The sequence below is a fragment of the Bemisia tabaci genome, chromosome 3 (assembly GCF_918797505.1).
Source record: "Bemisia tabaci chromosome 3, PGI_BMITA_v3".
NCBI classification, from domain to species: Eukaryota; Metazoa; Arthropoda; class Insecta; order Hemiptera; family Aleyrodidae; genus Bemisia; species Bemisia tabaci.
This window is the reverse complement of record NC_092795.1, coordinates 14635155-14650271: the sequence shown is the minus strand read 5'-3', so window position 1 is coordinate 14650271 and position 15117 is coordinate 14635155. Positions and strand designations below refer to the sequence as shown.

Genomic DNA, 15117 nt, shown 5'->3' with positions numbered 1-15117 from the left:
TGAGTCTTCGCAGAGACGTGCTGGTAATGAAGAGAAATTACCCTTCAGCCACAGCTGTGGGTCTTGAACCTGAAATGCTTTTCGTTTCTGAAGGTATCTCGCAAACTTCTGAGCAAGATTTGCTGAGCTCAACTGATGACTAACTTACACTAGACTTAACACATACAAATTCACGATGTACACTCAGAGCTAAGGATGAAAAATAATAAAATTTGCAGACATTTTGAATCTTTGATCAAAACCATACACTTCTCAGTTCAGCATACTCGCCGAAAAATGTGCAGGATTGAAGAAAGGATGAGAGGAGAAGGAAAGAACAAGATGAAGAAAAACACTCAAGTTAAAAGATTTCCAGCAGGTTGGAAATGTCACCACCACCCAGAGGGAAAGAACAAGATGAGGAAGAACACTTAAGTTGAAAGATTTCCAACAGGTTGGAAATATCAACACCACCTTACTGTTAATCACACGACCGATTTCCAGCAGGTTGGAAATATCAACACCACCTTACTGTTAATCACACGACCACTCACTCCGCACCACTTCACTCACCCACTTACTTCGCTCACTTCACTCACTCCCTCACACCACCGACTCGACTCCACACAACTTCACTCACTCACTCGCTCCCTCCCCCATTCACTCACTCACTCACTCACTCACTCACTCACTCACTCACTCACCTCACTCACTCACTCACTCACTCACTCATCCTCACTCACTCACCCCACTCACCTCTCTCACCCACGCTTCGATCCCACTAACCCCCCCCCCCCGAACCCGATCCCACCTAGCCCCCCCCCCCCGAACCAGATCCCACCTGCCCGCCCTCCCCAACCAGACCCTGTGCTAACCTGCCTTAGCTCAAAATAGCCTAACCCTCATCACCCCGCTTCAAATCCTCTCATACAAACATGCATAAATGTATTCAATCACTCACTTCAATCCACTCCACTCCACTCACTCCCTCTCTTACTTACTTACTTACTTACTTACTTACTCACTCACTCACCCCACGCCTCGATCCCACCAAGCCCCCCCCTCCCCCCTCCCGAACCATATCCCGTCCTAACATACCCTAATCTAAAGTAAAATCACCTAACCCTCACAACCCCGCCACCATTGGAGACTTGCGAGTAACCTGCGATCAAGGTACACGTGTCGGTCCATTTTCCAGGTGAGCTGCTCTGAGAGGGTTGCGACCTCCTCGGGGTAGGCACCACGTCTAGCACGGCCGTCTGCAGACTCGCTTCCGGGTCGGCTCTGAGCGGCCGCCGATCTCGTCACGCGCCGCCACCGCGAGATGCGAATCACTGTTGCCCTGGACACACGTTCGAAGTGAGGCTCTTGAGTGGTGGCTGTTCAGCCAAGTTTTGACATCGATGACGTCCGAAGAAGAACGGGCTGCTCTCCTTCAGAATTCATCGATGTCAACACTTGGCCGAACAGCCACCACTTTAGAGCTTCACTTCGAACGTGTGTTCAGGGCAACGGAGATGTTGCATGTGTGAGGAATTTGCGATTTGACTGTTGATTCTATTGTAAAAGTTCGCGAGAAACACGATGGTGCCACTGGTTTCCTCTGAGATCATCTCCCAAGCTCAAAAAAAGCTCACAAGTTGCGGCCAAAATGGAGGGGATATCCCCTCCATTTTGGCCTCAACTTGAGAGCTTTCTTTGAGCTTGCGAGTTGATTTCAGAGAAAACCAGTGGCACCATCGTGTTTCTCGCGAACTTTCACATAAGAATCAATAGTCAAGTCGCAAATTCCTCACATATGCAACATCTCCATTGGTGTCTCGTCTGCAGGAGCAGTCCTCCGCCGTGTTCCGACCGAACTGGTTCGGTGAATTCGTCGAATCAGTTCGGTCAGAACTCGGCGGAGGACTGCTCCTGCAGACGAGACCCCAGTTCGGCGGGACTTCCATTTCGGGGCTAAAAAGAGGACGGTTTCCGCCCTTGTTCGTCGCATTCCTTCTGGAGCGCAGCGTATGACCGCGCTCGTAATGCGACTCTGTTCTGCCGTGATAGCGAAGAGAGCCGTAAGTGCAAAAATGAAGTTTTGAGAAAACGGGCTCTGAAGCTTCTGACCGGCAAATTTTATTGAAAGGAGCCTCCGTCCTTCGTCTAATTGCCACTAATCGTCCGAAAGATTCTATAATCGTTGGATGATTAAAATCACCGATTTTATTTCAATTACGTAAAAAGGGTATTTTTCATTTTCATGCTAGGTTATTGTTAGGCCGTAAGTGATATCTTCTGCATGCTTTCGTGGTTGCGTTTTGGACGCACAACGAACACATTTTCAGGTTAGAAATTGGCAAAGAGGGCGGCACCTTACTGGAAAGCACTGTTTTCATTGGTTCTCATGCACCTGCGGCTGTCTTGAAGAAAACTATGTCATTTTTTGTGCGCTTACGGATTTTTCATACGTCTCGTTTTCATTAAATTAGGATGAATTTTGCTGTTTTACCTGTCTCAATAATTTCATCTAAAAGAGTTTAGACGAATTTTGAAGGAAACTCGATTTTGAAAATTTTGCGCTTACGGCTCTCTTCGCTATCACGGCAGTGTTATGTTGAGCAGTTTCCGTGATCAAAATGAGCCCATCGATACAATTGGTGAGTGTTGCCGATCGGAATCAAGAGGTTTGATCAACACAAATCGCGAGCAGACTATCGATTAAATGTATTTCATACTCAGCCCGCGATTTATGTTGAGTGTTACGTACCTAAGTATTTTGATGGGCTCATTTTGATCGAGGAAACCGAGATTTTACACCGACATCGGCCCCCTCTAAGACACTTTTTGAAGAAGTTCTGGTGGTGAAACAGTGGAACTGAGGACTTTTGACGTTACTCTTGGAAGGAGAGGAGAGGCGGGGTGTAGTTCATTTATTCCCACTTTTTCCGTCATTTAATTTAACTGGTAATTTAATTTTCGTTTTTTCATTTTTTCCCCGTCATTCGATTTTCTCTCCATTTTTTTTTTTTTTTTTATTTTCTGTGTCACCATTCGAGATCCGAATGGACATTACCGAGGACGACGTTAAAAAGGGATATTAAATTTCAGAGACTCCGCCCTCCCTAACCAAGCTCAGACATCGAGAAAAGCAAAGTCAAAGTTCAGGCATCACCACGTTTTTTCATCTAAAAGCGATTGCTTGAGGAATTTCTAGACACATTTTTGGCCTAGGTATTGATGCCTGATGAATGTTGAGCCACGTTTAGTCAAGCAATTTGAAAAGAGAGTTTGTCAATGCACGTTTCGTTAGCAAAATAGGTTCTGAAACTTTTTGGTCATCAGTCATCGGTGTGTGAATTTGAGCGTTGATTTTTAAAGATGAAATTTACACCGTAAAGAGGCTAGCAAAACACGAGATGTCTCCATTATTTATTGTCTTGGAATGCGCATACGATGCGGTCCTCAGTTCCACCGGTATTCACAAGTCATGTGTGTAAGTCGTAAAAGGTCAGGAATCGGTCAAGAGTATTGAGCGGGAGAGAAAGTGTTAGCACAGAGAAAAGAACTAAAATATCGGTTTTGAGGATCTAAAAATCATGGATTTCAGGACTGAGTTCTCCTCAGTAGACTTGGAAACGATTAATTTTATTCACAAAATTTATTTTCTCTTTCTAATGATTAAACTTTAAAATTTAAGTAACCTTTAGGTACCTTAGATTCTTAACATTTACAGCCGTTCTTTGAAATCTTCCAAGTTTGCAAATCTAAGTTATGTATGCCTCCTGTTTCTTGTTACTACCAAATGTAAATACCTTTCGTTTTTCGTCTTTCTTTACGGATGCCTTAAAGCTAAATGAATCTTTTGTACTACAGTACTATTATTTATTGTTAATAAAAAATACTATTCTAATTGATAGTGCGTAATTGAATTGAACTACGAAAGATCATTCAAAATCTCGAGGGAAGTTTTCAAAAATAGCATTTCTCACAAGCCATAATAACGGCGGCTTCTCACCTGATGTATTGCAAAGTAATGACCATCAGTAAATATCGAAGAACGTGAAACGTATGACAAGCCTAATGAATGTAATATAGCTTTGACGAATTTATACGAAATTCACATCAATCATTGGTGTGGATCTACGGGGAGTATTTTCTTGTTGATGTCAGGTGACAGAGTCCTTTCACTCCAAGAATTACTGTTGCAAGTGTTGCGATGATATCATAGGGGCAAGAAATTCTATAATGCTACATGTAATCTGAAAGATTTCTACTGTTTCCTACACTGAAAAGGATCAGGATCAGTACCATAGCCAGACGTTCGTCATAGAGAGGGCCCTATGGTAAAACGTTTCTAAAAGTCACGAAAAATGAAGCTTTGTGAGGGGAGAAAGAGGGGGGGGGGTCAGGCCCCGCGGATCCCCTCCCCCAGCTACGCCTCTGATGAGGATGTAACGAAGGCACAAAAGAAGGAAGAAGAGAATTCGAATAAATGAATATAAAATGGTTAACCCACAAGAGAACAAATTTGCCAATTTCACGAGAGTAATCAATAAACATTCGAGATATTCTGCAATTAGGTGTGGAGTTCTACGAATTTAATTGAAGAAGCCGAAAGAAACAATCCATTTTAATTGGTTTTTGAAAAAGTACGAACAGAGACGTAAGTAACGATTTTTGATGTCCGTTTTGAAAACCTTCACGAACATCTTGACTTACATTTTCATTGGGTATACTTTCCATCCAACGGTAAGACCAATTTCCAAATGCCGACATATATCCGAGTTCAAATAGTGCAAAAAAATCGTTGTAATCAGGAGTCTTGATAAGGAAAGAATAACTGTTCTCCAAGAAAATGCTGTCATGAGTTTCAAGATTCTAGGGACACTTTACACAGCGTTATTGAGACACATGTATTTCGATTTCGCGTTATAGGATTTATAGAGCGTCTCATCCCTGATGCTATTCTCTCGCTCTCCTAAACCTCAGAGTTTAAATTCTTAGTAGCTTTTAGTGAATATGTCTATGGAGATGTTCATAAGAATCCAAAGCATCATTAAAAATTATGACTGGTTGATAATGAAAATTTTGATGAGAGCTGCGGAACGGCTTCTTAAAATTTTGAGGAAAAAGACTACGGAAACAAGGATAAGGTTACTTGTGTCAAAGAAAGAATTACAGACGAATTTCTAATAAGTAACAAGGGGTCTGTTTTATCAGGTTGTTTTTTTTTTTTTTTTTTTTTTTATAGGTAAACGACTCTTTTCCATCCATTTTCCTCCGAGTCTGTCATCTGCTTGCTTCCTACATTTTTCTTTCTTTAATTCTGTTCTTCAATTTTGTTTTTCTATGGGCGTTTGCCTCTTTTGTGATTCTACCTACGCGGTTTTCTTTTTTTTAAATCCTGTTCATCAATTTCTTTCTATGGGCATTTGCCTCTTACATGTTTACTTCATAGGAATTAGGTAAAATCCAACAGTTTTCTCCCCGCAATATCATTTTTGGGCAAAAACTCAACCGTCCGAGAAATGCTACGAAGTTGATTTTTCAGAAGGGGGGGGGGGGGACTGTGAGATCAAGATGGGTAAGATTGAGGATTAAGAAAGAATTAATCTTTGAAGAAGTGATCAAATCCGATTAGACTGGTCTACCAGCGGCTGGTTATTAGCGGTGATCGCTTCGCAGTGACCGGTATACTGAGTAGTGATTACTCAGCAGTGACCGTGCTAGCTTGGCAGTGATAACTGAGCAGTAACCGGTTTGTTTAGCAATTTTTGTACTTCAAGTTTTGAATCATTAAAGGGTGCAGAAACTTCGGAATAAAGTTTCGGGATTAAATGGTTCCTAATCTAGGCTTTCAAATTATCAAAGTTTAAGGCCGAGTGGTATCTGTTTCAGCAGACCCACTCGTCAGTTCCATGAGAATTTGTCGCCACTACCGTGATCAGAATCCAACGCAACTTTGGAATAGAGTTGAGATGTTGAGAAGTTAGAGCTTATCCAACCTAGGCTTTCACATTATCAAGGATTAAGGCCGAGTAATATCTGTTTCAGCAGACTCACTCGTCAGTTCCATGAGAACATGTCGCCACTAACGGGATCAGAATTCAACACAACTTTGGAAAGGGGTTAGTGCTCATCCAATCCATGGTTTCACATTATCAAGGATTAAGGCCGAGTAATATCTATTTCAGTAGACCCACTCGTCAGTTCCATGAAAATTTGTCGCCACTGAGAGGATCAGTACTTACCCCTGACTTATTGACCTTAAGTCAGATGAGCCGACTACTAGGCCGACCTAGCTGATGTACTCGGCGTTTATTGCTGCGCAGTGACCGTGCTAACTCAAGAACAATTAGTTGACACGAACCGATTTAAATAGCAAGCTACCTAATATTGACATTTGCATCTTGAAGTAGATATTTCTGGGGTGGTATGAAGATGTTGGTTGAGCTAGGAATGACAAAAAATCAACTTCTAGTCTTGGAAAGGATGCGTTATGCTCGATGGATACCACGAGGAGAAACCGGTTGAATATCATTGTAAGTCGAAGGGAAAAACTAGCTGACTACGTAAAAAGAAATAAACAACTTTGCACTAAATTAGAAATGGATTCAGTTGAATTGCAAGAGAAGAAAAATTCGGGTGGAAAACTGGAGTGAAAAAGAGCAGAGACTTGCATCGGTCAAAATATTACGTTGAAAGTGTAACGCTAATACATTTGGAAAAACTAAAAGAAATTGCCTTATTACTGAAATAATTGTTATCATGTTATTTTTCTAAATTATCTGGTTTTCATTTGTTAATATTTCGCCCTACAGTTACTTACTAGAAATTCATGAAGGATAGATCAGATAAAACGTTCGACTTGACGGCGCATATTGCGCAGTTCCAATACCTAAGTACTTCCATAATATTCTCCTACTTTTTTCCTCAATATTTTGATGGCCGCGTTTAACAGCACCCACAAAGATAAATTAAATTGCAAGGACCATTATCGAGAGCAATGATATTTCAACAAAATTACTCTGATGTTTATTTGCGCTCATACAAGACGGGGAAAAATGAATTCTTCACAAATGGCAAAATGGGCTGGGAAAAGCATCACGCAACAGGTAAAACATAAACATACGACATCTGTAAACTGAAATTTTGCTGTGGATTCTTGTGAACATCCAGCCATTTAATACGAAAAAGTAATAACACTGCCCGAGAAAGCGAAAAATTAAACTGCATGCCAGCATTTTTTTTTTTGAGAATTTGTTACACTGAAAAAAATTAGAAGGGAGAAATTGGTAAGCCTAAACTTTACATTCAGAATTCAGATTACTTTTAATTAAAACAGTACAAACAAAATTCTGGTAAAAACAACGAGAAGAAAACCCTCACGACGCCTTATCGGCCTTCCTACCACCGGCTTTAAAGAGATATAGCTACAGAATTTGATTGCGTCAAAACGGCGATACTATTGTTACTTTTTTTACCGCCTTATTTGAAAAGGATATTACCGAGAAAATTTCAAAAATCTCCGAATCAATATACTGACGTGAAATTACACCAAATTCTAAGGTCTAAAGATGAGGCCACCAAAAATTGAAAGTCGGAAAATGAAAAAATCTTTCGATGGTTGAAACGAGGTAACGAAATGCAGTGAATATAAAATCGTGATCAGCCAATAGAGGCATGAAAGAGACGGCAGGGAGAAATAAAAAAATAATTAAAGTTTCTTTCCATTCATATTTGAAGCAATTACTGAACGAGCAAAACGGGATGTAATTCGTCTACAAGTCCTACGCGACTGCCAAAACTAAGCGATGGAGCAAAATTTTCAAATTGCTATCAGAACAAGAGCAACAATAAAAAATAATGAAGGATGTGATTCTATCGAAAATGGATTAATTGTTTTATTAAGGCTGAAAGAGGCCATCGATGGACACGTTGCAATACATGGTGGAAGCAGCCGCCGCTATCAACGACCTACAAAATATCATCTTCATTCTTTCCTGCAAAAGCGTAGGATACGACTATTGCAACATCAAAGCAGCTGATATTGCATAGCTGCCAATATGAAGGAGAACTCGTGACGTGCTAGTTCCTCACTCTGATGCTCACTTCCAAGTCTCGCGCATGTTTTTTCGTGGTCAACGCATTCTATTAAAGCTCTTGGGTATTGTTGATGTTGATATGCCCTTAGGTAGAAATGATGACGTCATTTACCGTGGAAATACATGCCATGACTGTTATGGCTCACCAATTTAGAACTTATCATTGAATGGGCCTGTTGCATGCAAGAGATACAGCCGTGCGAATAGACTTTTAGTGGTTAAATGGTACGAAAATTACGATGCTCACATTAAAAAAGTCTGAAATACACTCCTTACTGCGCAATTTGCGTTGTCGGGAACGCGCTTTTTCAAATTTCCCGCGTCTGGGGGCAGTTTTCTAACGGAAACAATTAACGGCAATTCGCGGCTATTTCCGGTCAACTAAAACTGACAACATTACCTAAAAATCGGAGCTCGTGATATCGTGAAATGAAATGTAGAAGGATTGCGTTGGATATTTAAAAGTTGATCGATTTAGTTACTGCATAAAGCGTATATGGACCACTATAAGAGATCACGTTGGGTTTGTATAAACAAACTGAAGGAAAAAATAACAACAACAACAACGACCCGACATCTTCCGGAAATCACCGAGCCCGCCGTTTGCTCGTTTCCGGTGATTAGAAAACTGCCCCCAGACGCGGGAAATTTGAAAAAGCGCGTTCCTAACAACGCAAATTGCGCAGTAGGGAGTGTATTTCAGACTTTTTTAATGTGACCATCGTAATTTTCGTGTCATTTAACCTCTTAAAAGTCTATTCGCGCGGCTGTATCTCTTGCATGCAACAGGCCCATTTAGGTGGATCAACTGATGCAAGTAAGTGCAATAATAATTGATTAAGCTAGGGTGGAAGAAACTATGGTAAGCCCTACCGAGGTGCATGACGGCATCAATTATGGTCTTCGAATGATACTTGATAATTGAATCATGGTAGTAAGTAGTAACAAGAAACTAGGTGCTTGAGGCCGAGCTAATTAATTTTGGGGTCATACGTCAATCCACTCTCATATGCGACAAGGACACTTATTTTCCTTGTTATCGAGATATACTTGTCTCCGTCAATGCTGTTCAGCAGGCTGATTATTGAAGTTTATAGACACAGATATAAACATAAAGGAGAAAAAGAGAAAATGGAGCAAATCTATTCGTGAAAGTGAGTGGTTGCAATAGAAAATCTGCACAAAAACATTTTGTTGCTGCATCTGTGAGTACTTGATGAGCTGCATTCGCAGTATTTATCTTATTATTTCTGATATCGGTTTTCAACCCACGAGAGAACCTTTCCTTTTGTATTTTTGTGTCTATAGATTTCAATAATCAGCCTGTTGTTGTGCTAACACTTCCATCTTATTGTCGTCGGTCGTGAAGCAGGGGCGCCATCTTGGAGTACTTAGTGCAGGGTCGGGCAAAAAAATAACATTTTTTTTTTTAATTTTTGTTGTGCTCAGCTTCTCCTTTGAAAACGGCAAACGCGCGTCTTCCAAACTCCTTCCGACGACTTTTCCGCCTTTTTTTTCTTTCCCGTTGTGTCGAGTGTTTTCCCCGGCCCGACACCATAAAGCAGAGTCCCCTGCCGCCGCCCCCCCCCCCCCATTGGCGCCCCTGTCGTAAAGTCAAGATCGCCGGATTCCTTCCTGTGTTCTCCTCAGTACAGAGGCGTGTCGTGCTTTTCAATGTATCGATTCTCCATCATGGCTTCCAATAGGTAGGATAATATCCACGCTTCGTTGGTGTGTAATCACAAGTGTAGATGAAAAACAAAACACAATTGTAATTCTGAAGTATGAAGAACAGCTGGCATATTCCCTCAGAAGCGTTCTTTCATATAATTGACTGTCCATAATTATTATACGTCCCTTGCGTATAATACGTCACATGCTACGAGCTTTCCCAAACTAACTTTCAATGATTTCGCCTACCTTGGCTACAGCTCGTAACTCAATCTCAGACCAAATTTGACACGGGGCCCGATTCACTCATCGTTCTGGGACCTAGATCTCTCTTCGTCAGATATACCTGAACACTTTTCCTTGGAAGGAATCCGGCGATCCTCGTGGCAGTCTAGTCGTTGGGTCATCGTGTCATCTTGGGGGCCGCTAAGTGGGCCTATAAACCCCCCTCCCCACCCACCCTCACCGTCCTTTGCCCCGAAATGGGAGTCCAGCCGAACGACCCGGGTCTTCAGTACCCTGGACGCACGTCCAAAGAGAAGCTATGGAGTGGTGGCTGTCTAGCCAAGTATTGGCATCGATCCCTCCAAAACAGAGCGACCCAGGGCCGGATAGAGCCGGGCGGCCGGGGCCGCCCGGGCCCCTGATTCTGGTTTTTTTTTTTTTTTTTTTTAATGGGGATCGGGCCCGCAATTTGAGGATGCCCGACTTTCAAGGGGCCCAGCTTAGTTCCTCCCTCAGCAAAGATTATTTTTCTGCTTAAAGGAATTATGTAAAGGGCCCCGAAAGAGGGGCCCAGGGGTCAGAAATTAAATTGCAAAACCGCCGATAGTCACGACCAGAATCGGGCAAACAGATTCGTGCAATTTGTTGACAGCCCGGGTTAGTGTGTGAGAAATTCTCTTAAAAATACGTGTTGGGCTAAATGGCTCTGAAGTTCTATTTTTTTTGAATTCAATAATTAACAGTTTTCAGAGGGTCTCGGGTCTCCTTCTTTCAGGGGAGGGGGTAACACCCCCGTCCGCATCTACGGTTGCAAAATTTAAATGATGATAAAATCAGAAAATTTCATGAAATATTTCAAGAAATTTTGAAGAATTTGAGATATTTCAGGGGCCTCGACTCAATTGTTTTGCTTAACAAATAACATTAAATGTAAAAAAGGGTCGTATCCTGAACATTTTAGGACTTGAAAATTAGCGCTCCCTGAAGCGTACAATATCAAAAAAGTGGTGTAAAATGAAGCATTTACAGGTCAATTTTTCAAAATTTTCTGGGGAGGCCCCCCCCGGACCCCCCTCCGGTGGGGGGAGTCCCCCCACACCCCCCGTAGGGCCCGTCACCTTTTGGCCCTACAGGCCCTTCCGACTTCCAGCCGCCCGGGCCTTTTGGCTTCTATCCGGCCCTGGTAGCGACCCGCTCTCCTTCTGAGATCACCGACGTCAAGACTTGGCTGGACAGCCACCACTCCGCAACTTCTCTTTGGACGTGCGTCCAGGGTAAAACGCGATTCGCACCTCGCGGTTGGGGCGCGCGACGAGATCGGCAGCAGTGGATCGAGTCAATCGGAGAGGTCGAACAAAATTTGGGAACTTTAAAAGCTCATAACTCCGTGCATACCAAACTTCGAGGTTCTAAAAGTGGTTCCATTCGGTTTCTTCGTGAAATTTTCTTCTAGAAACGCCCCTTAAAATTTAAAATGTGACAAAATGGACATCAAAATTTGCAGTCGTCGTCAAAAATTGCACGTCCGACCTCTCTGATTGATTCGATCCACTGCGCCATGGCGCAGTGGATCGAGTCAATTAGAGAGGCCGTCATGAAATTTTTGACTAAAACTGCAAATTTTGATGACTATTCGTCACATTTTAAATTTCAAGGGGTGGTTTCACAAGAAAGTTTCACGAATAAACCAATGAAACTACTTTTAGAACCTCAAAGTTTGGTATGCACGGAGTTATAAGCTTAAAAAGTTTCCAAATTTTGTTCGACCTCTCCGATTGGCTCGATCCCCTGCCCCGCTCAGAACCGACGCGAAAGCGAGTCTGCAGACCGCCCTGCCAGACGCTGTGCCTACCCCCCAGAGGTCGCGTCCCCCTCAGAGGAGCTGACCCGGAGAACGGACTCATCCGTGTGCCTTAATCAAGGGTTAATCGCAAGTCCCACCCCCTTCCCAAGCCCAACCCGGTTCCCTATTAAATGCCCCCCCCCCAACCCTCAACCACCACCACACATGCGCAATACACAATGTGTTCAATTAGAAAGCGGATTTTGTTGATGACTTGCCCATCATTGTACGTCCGAATTAGGTTTTCTTGGACTCTTTTGAAAGCTGATAACCCACTGAACACTACATTCACAGATTTAAAAAATTCAAACTGGCTTTGTTGGTGCACGGTTCGGAGTAAGTAGACTTCACGAGTGTTCTGCGATTTTTTAGGGATTCTTGCAGGAAGTTCTAATAATCGCGGAACACTCTTGAGGTTGACTTATTCCGAACCGTGTACCAACAAAGCAAGTTTGAATTTTCTAAATCTATGAAAGTAGTGTTCTTCAGTATGTTACCAGCTTCAGAAAAGGCCACGAGAACCTAGTTCGGACGTAGAATGGACTGGTTATCACCAAAATCCGGTCTCTGCTTGAACAGACTTCATACAGTCACACTCACACATGCGCACTGAAGAAAAAAGTTCGATCGTATGAGCCGATCGTTTGGTGTTCCATATGACGAAATTTATGACCGGCCCCCCATGAAATTAATATTAAAAGAGGCAGAAAAGAAGATCTTTGAAAGGGAGGTTGTAGAGTAAAGATTGAAATAGAGAGCACAATAGATAGCACATCAGCAACAGAAAACTGAAAAAGAGAACGTGGAAGAGATACGATAGATATATATTGGATGCAAAAGGCTTGGAATGTTCATTTGAGAGCGCAGCATGCAGATAAATCTACACAGATTTGTATCATGTAAGAAATCGAGAAAGAAAAGAGATGCACAACAGGTGAGCAGGTGGAATAGAAAAGGAATGGTTTGAATCAAAACAAATTACACTAATTAGTTCAATTTAGATCCGAATCAACGATTAGAAAGAAATCATCAGACGATGAAACCAAAAATTGCTGCACTCCAATTGGTGAACTACCAAAATAAGATCGTGCGGCTGTTATAGTCCTGTGTAACAAATAATGTACAAAGTTTTCTTGACAAATACCTAGACTGAAAACAAACAATACAAATAGACGTCTAAAGTGAAAATTATGAAACTTCGATTGAGACGTTGCAGATCTCCGCTCAGGGTTCTTGGTTTTGGGAGTGAAATTTGACCCAAAGACAGACCATGAAATGGTTTCCTGGTTTCACTATCAATCAGAAGTAACAGCTATGTAAATGATCACAACATTCCTGAAATGCGTGAGTGACATTAAAGCACTCAATAGGATGGACAGAATTGAAAAATACCTAAGAAAACAGATACATGAAGTTCAAACCTCTACTCCCGTCACGCCGAGTTCAAGAGAATCTGCTGGTAAGCTCACGATCAAATAACAGAAGTAAGTATGTGACCCGACGTTGTTAATATTCTCCTTTGACATTCGAGGGATGCTGTTCCGCAAAAGTCGAGTAGCTTTCTTCAAGCAACAAAAGCCACATGGTCAACACGATGAACGATCAGGACAACTCATTCAGAACAGACTGAAGCACTCGAGCCTTCTGTTTCTTTAGAAGTCGACAAAAAAGTAGCACTAACACATGCTTAGAGAACAGTTTCAGAAGTCCACGAAAACCGTAACGAAGCAGCACGAAACTCACGAAAGAAAAAACCGGATCAAAGCGAACGATTTTGATCCTTCACGAAAATGCCGCTGGAAACCACGACCTCGAAGCTCACTTCTAACGCGAATTTGCTTCCAATTCATTGAAAATTCCGCACACCCGTAAACAGTAAACACGATTAACGTAAATGTATGTACAATGATCGCGAAATAATCGTCTGAATCAATGATTAATTGGATTTAAGGTATTAGGCCTTCTCCTGACCGGGCACGCACGCGGGAAAACGCAAGTCGGAAGAAGCTTCTAGACTGTAGAAAATTCCGCACTCCCGTAAACAGTAATAACTGGAGTACCTGTTAAACGCGAATAACGAAAAGGTAGGCATAATAATCGTAAAATAACCGTTTAAACAATGAGTAATTAGAATTGAAGTACTTGATGGCTCTCTTCTGACAAGGCACACGCGGAAGAACGTACGACACACACAAAGGAAGCGAAGGAAGTTGCTGTGCTGAACTGCGCACTGACCACGCGCAGACCACACGCACACCAACCGCAAGCGCGACGCTTCGACAGGCTGAAACACGAAAATCTTTCTGCAGAGGGGAGGGGGGAGTCTCACACGTGTTCACACATACACTCCCTTCTACGTGTGTGTAGGGGTAGGGCCCCCTCCCTGCCCTTGACGTTTCATTCATTGACATTTTCCGTTTCCGGACTCACTTCGTTTCTTTACCTAGAGTGAAAGTTTTTTTTCGTAGGAGAAGTTATTTCATACTGTTCATGGTTCAAGTTACCAATTTTTTTATGGCGGCTTTCTCTGACGACATGAGCGCTTACATTTTCCATAGATAAGAAATGGATAATTGGGGGAGGGGGGGGGGGGGCGACCAACAGAGCGACGCGACCGAGAAACTTTCAAACCACGTATCTCAGTCTGCGACGTTGCAGACTTGCTTTAACGCTTCTTGATTTTTCTTCATAATGCGAAGAAAATCCTGTGAAAACTTCAAGGATTTGTTCTCCTTCGAAAAAATCAGATGGGGGAGCGGAGATTTTAAAAGACCGCATATGCCACGGGTTTTGAGAATTTCACTGTTGATAGAGCATTAGAGCCAGCTTGATGGAAGTAGAAAGAGTGATCAAGGGAATGATTACATAACAGAATGAATTATGATGCAGCAATAAGGCAAAATGTGTCTTCAGGTGGGAGAAAATATGAAGTACATATGGAAGCTTAATTCTCCATCAGTAGGGGCAAAAAACACCCAAAAAGAAGAAGTAATCCTTCAGTAGCAATGCAACATTTCAGGACAACAAAGTGGGATCGAACACTTCTGTTGAAGTTTAATGCAGCTGTTGCAACTTATAGGAACAATTTCCTTCAGACGCAAAGAACATCATCATTAATTCGAATCGAGAGGCTTGGAGCACAAGGCACATCAGTGCAGTTTTTGCTATTCCGAGAAATATGTGTTTGAGGTTTCGAAATTACAAGGATTCTTATGTCGGACAGAAAGTTCAAATTGACTTTTTGATGCTTAAAAATTGGAATTTCGGAGCAAATTTTTCACAGAATAAGCAAGAAGACTAGTTATACTT

The 15117-nt window shown here is 42.2% G+C and overlaps 1 protein-coding gene across 2 annotated transcripts in view; it reads right to left on the bottom strand.

Annotated features, from left to right (window-relative positions):
* The window catches only part of LOC140224212 (uncharacterized), an 87187-nt gene extending 72935 nt beyond the window's left edge, over positions 1 to 14252 (bottom strand). Inside the window, exon 1 of one of the 2 annotated variants that reach the window (XM_072297901.1) lies at positions 13230 to 14252. The gene's annotated coding sequence lies outside the window, so the exon portion shown is untranslated. The remainder of the gene's footprint in view (positions 1 to 13229) is intronic. The other variant, XM_072297902.1, reaches the window with a different exon arrangement.
* Between the last annotated feature and the right edge of the window lie 865 nt (positions 14253 to 15117).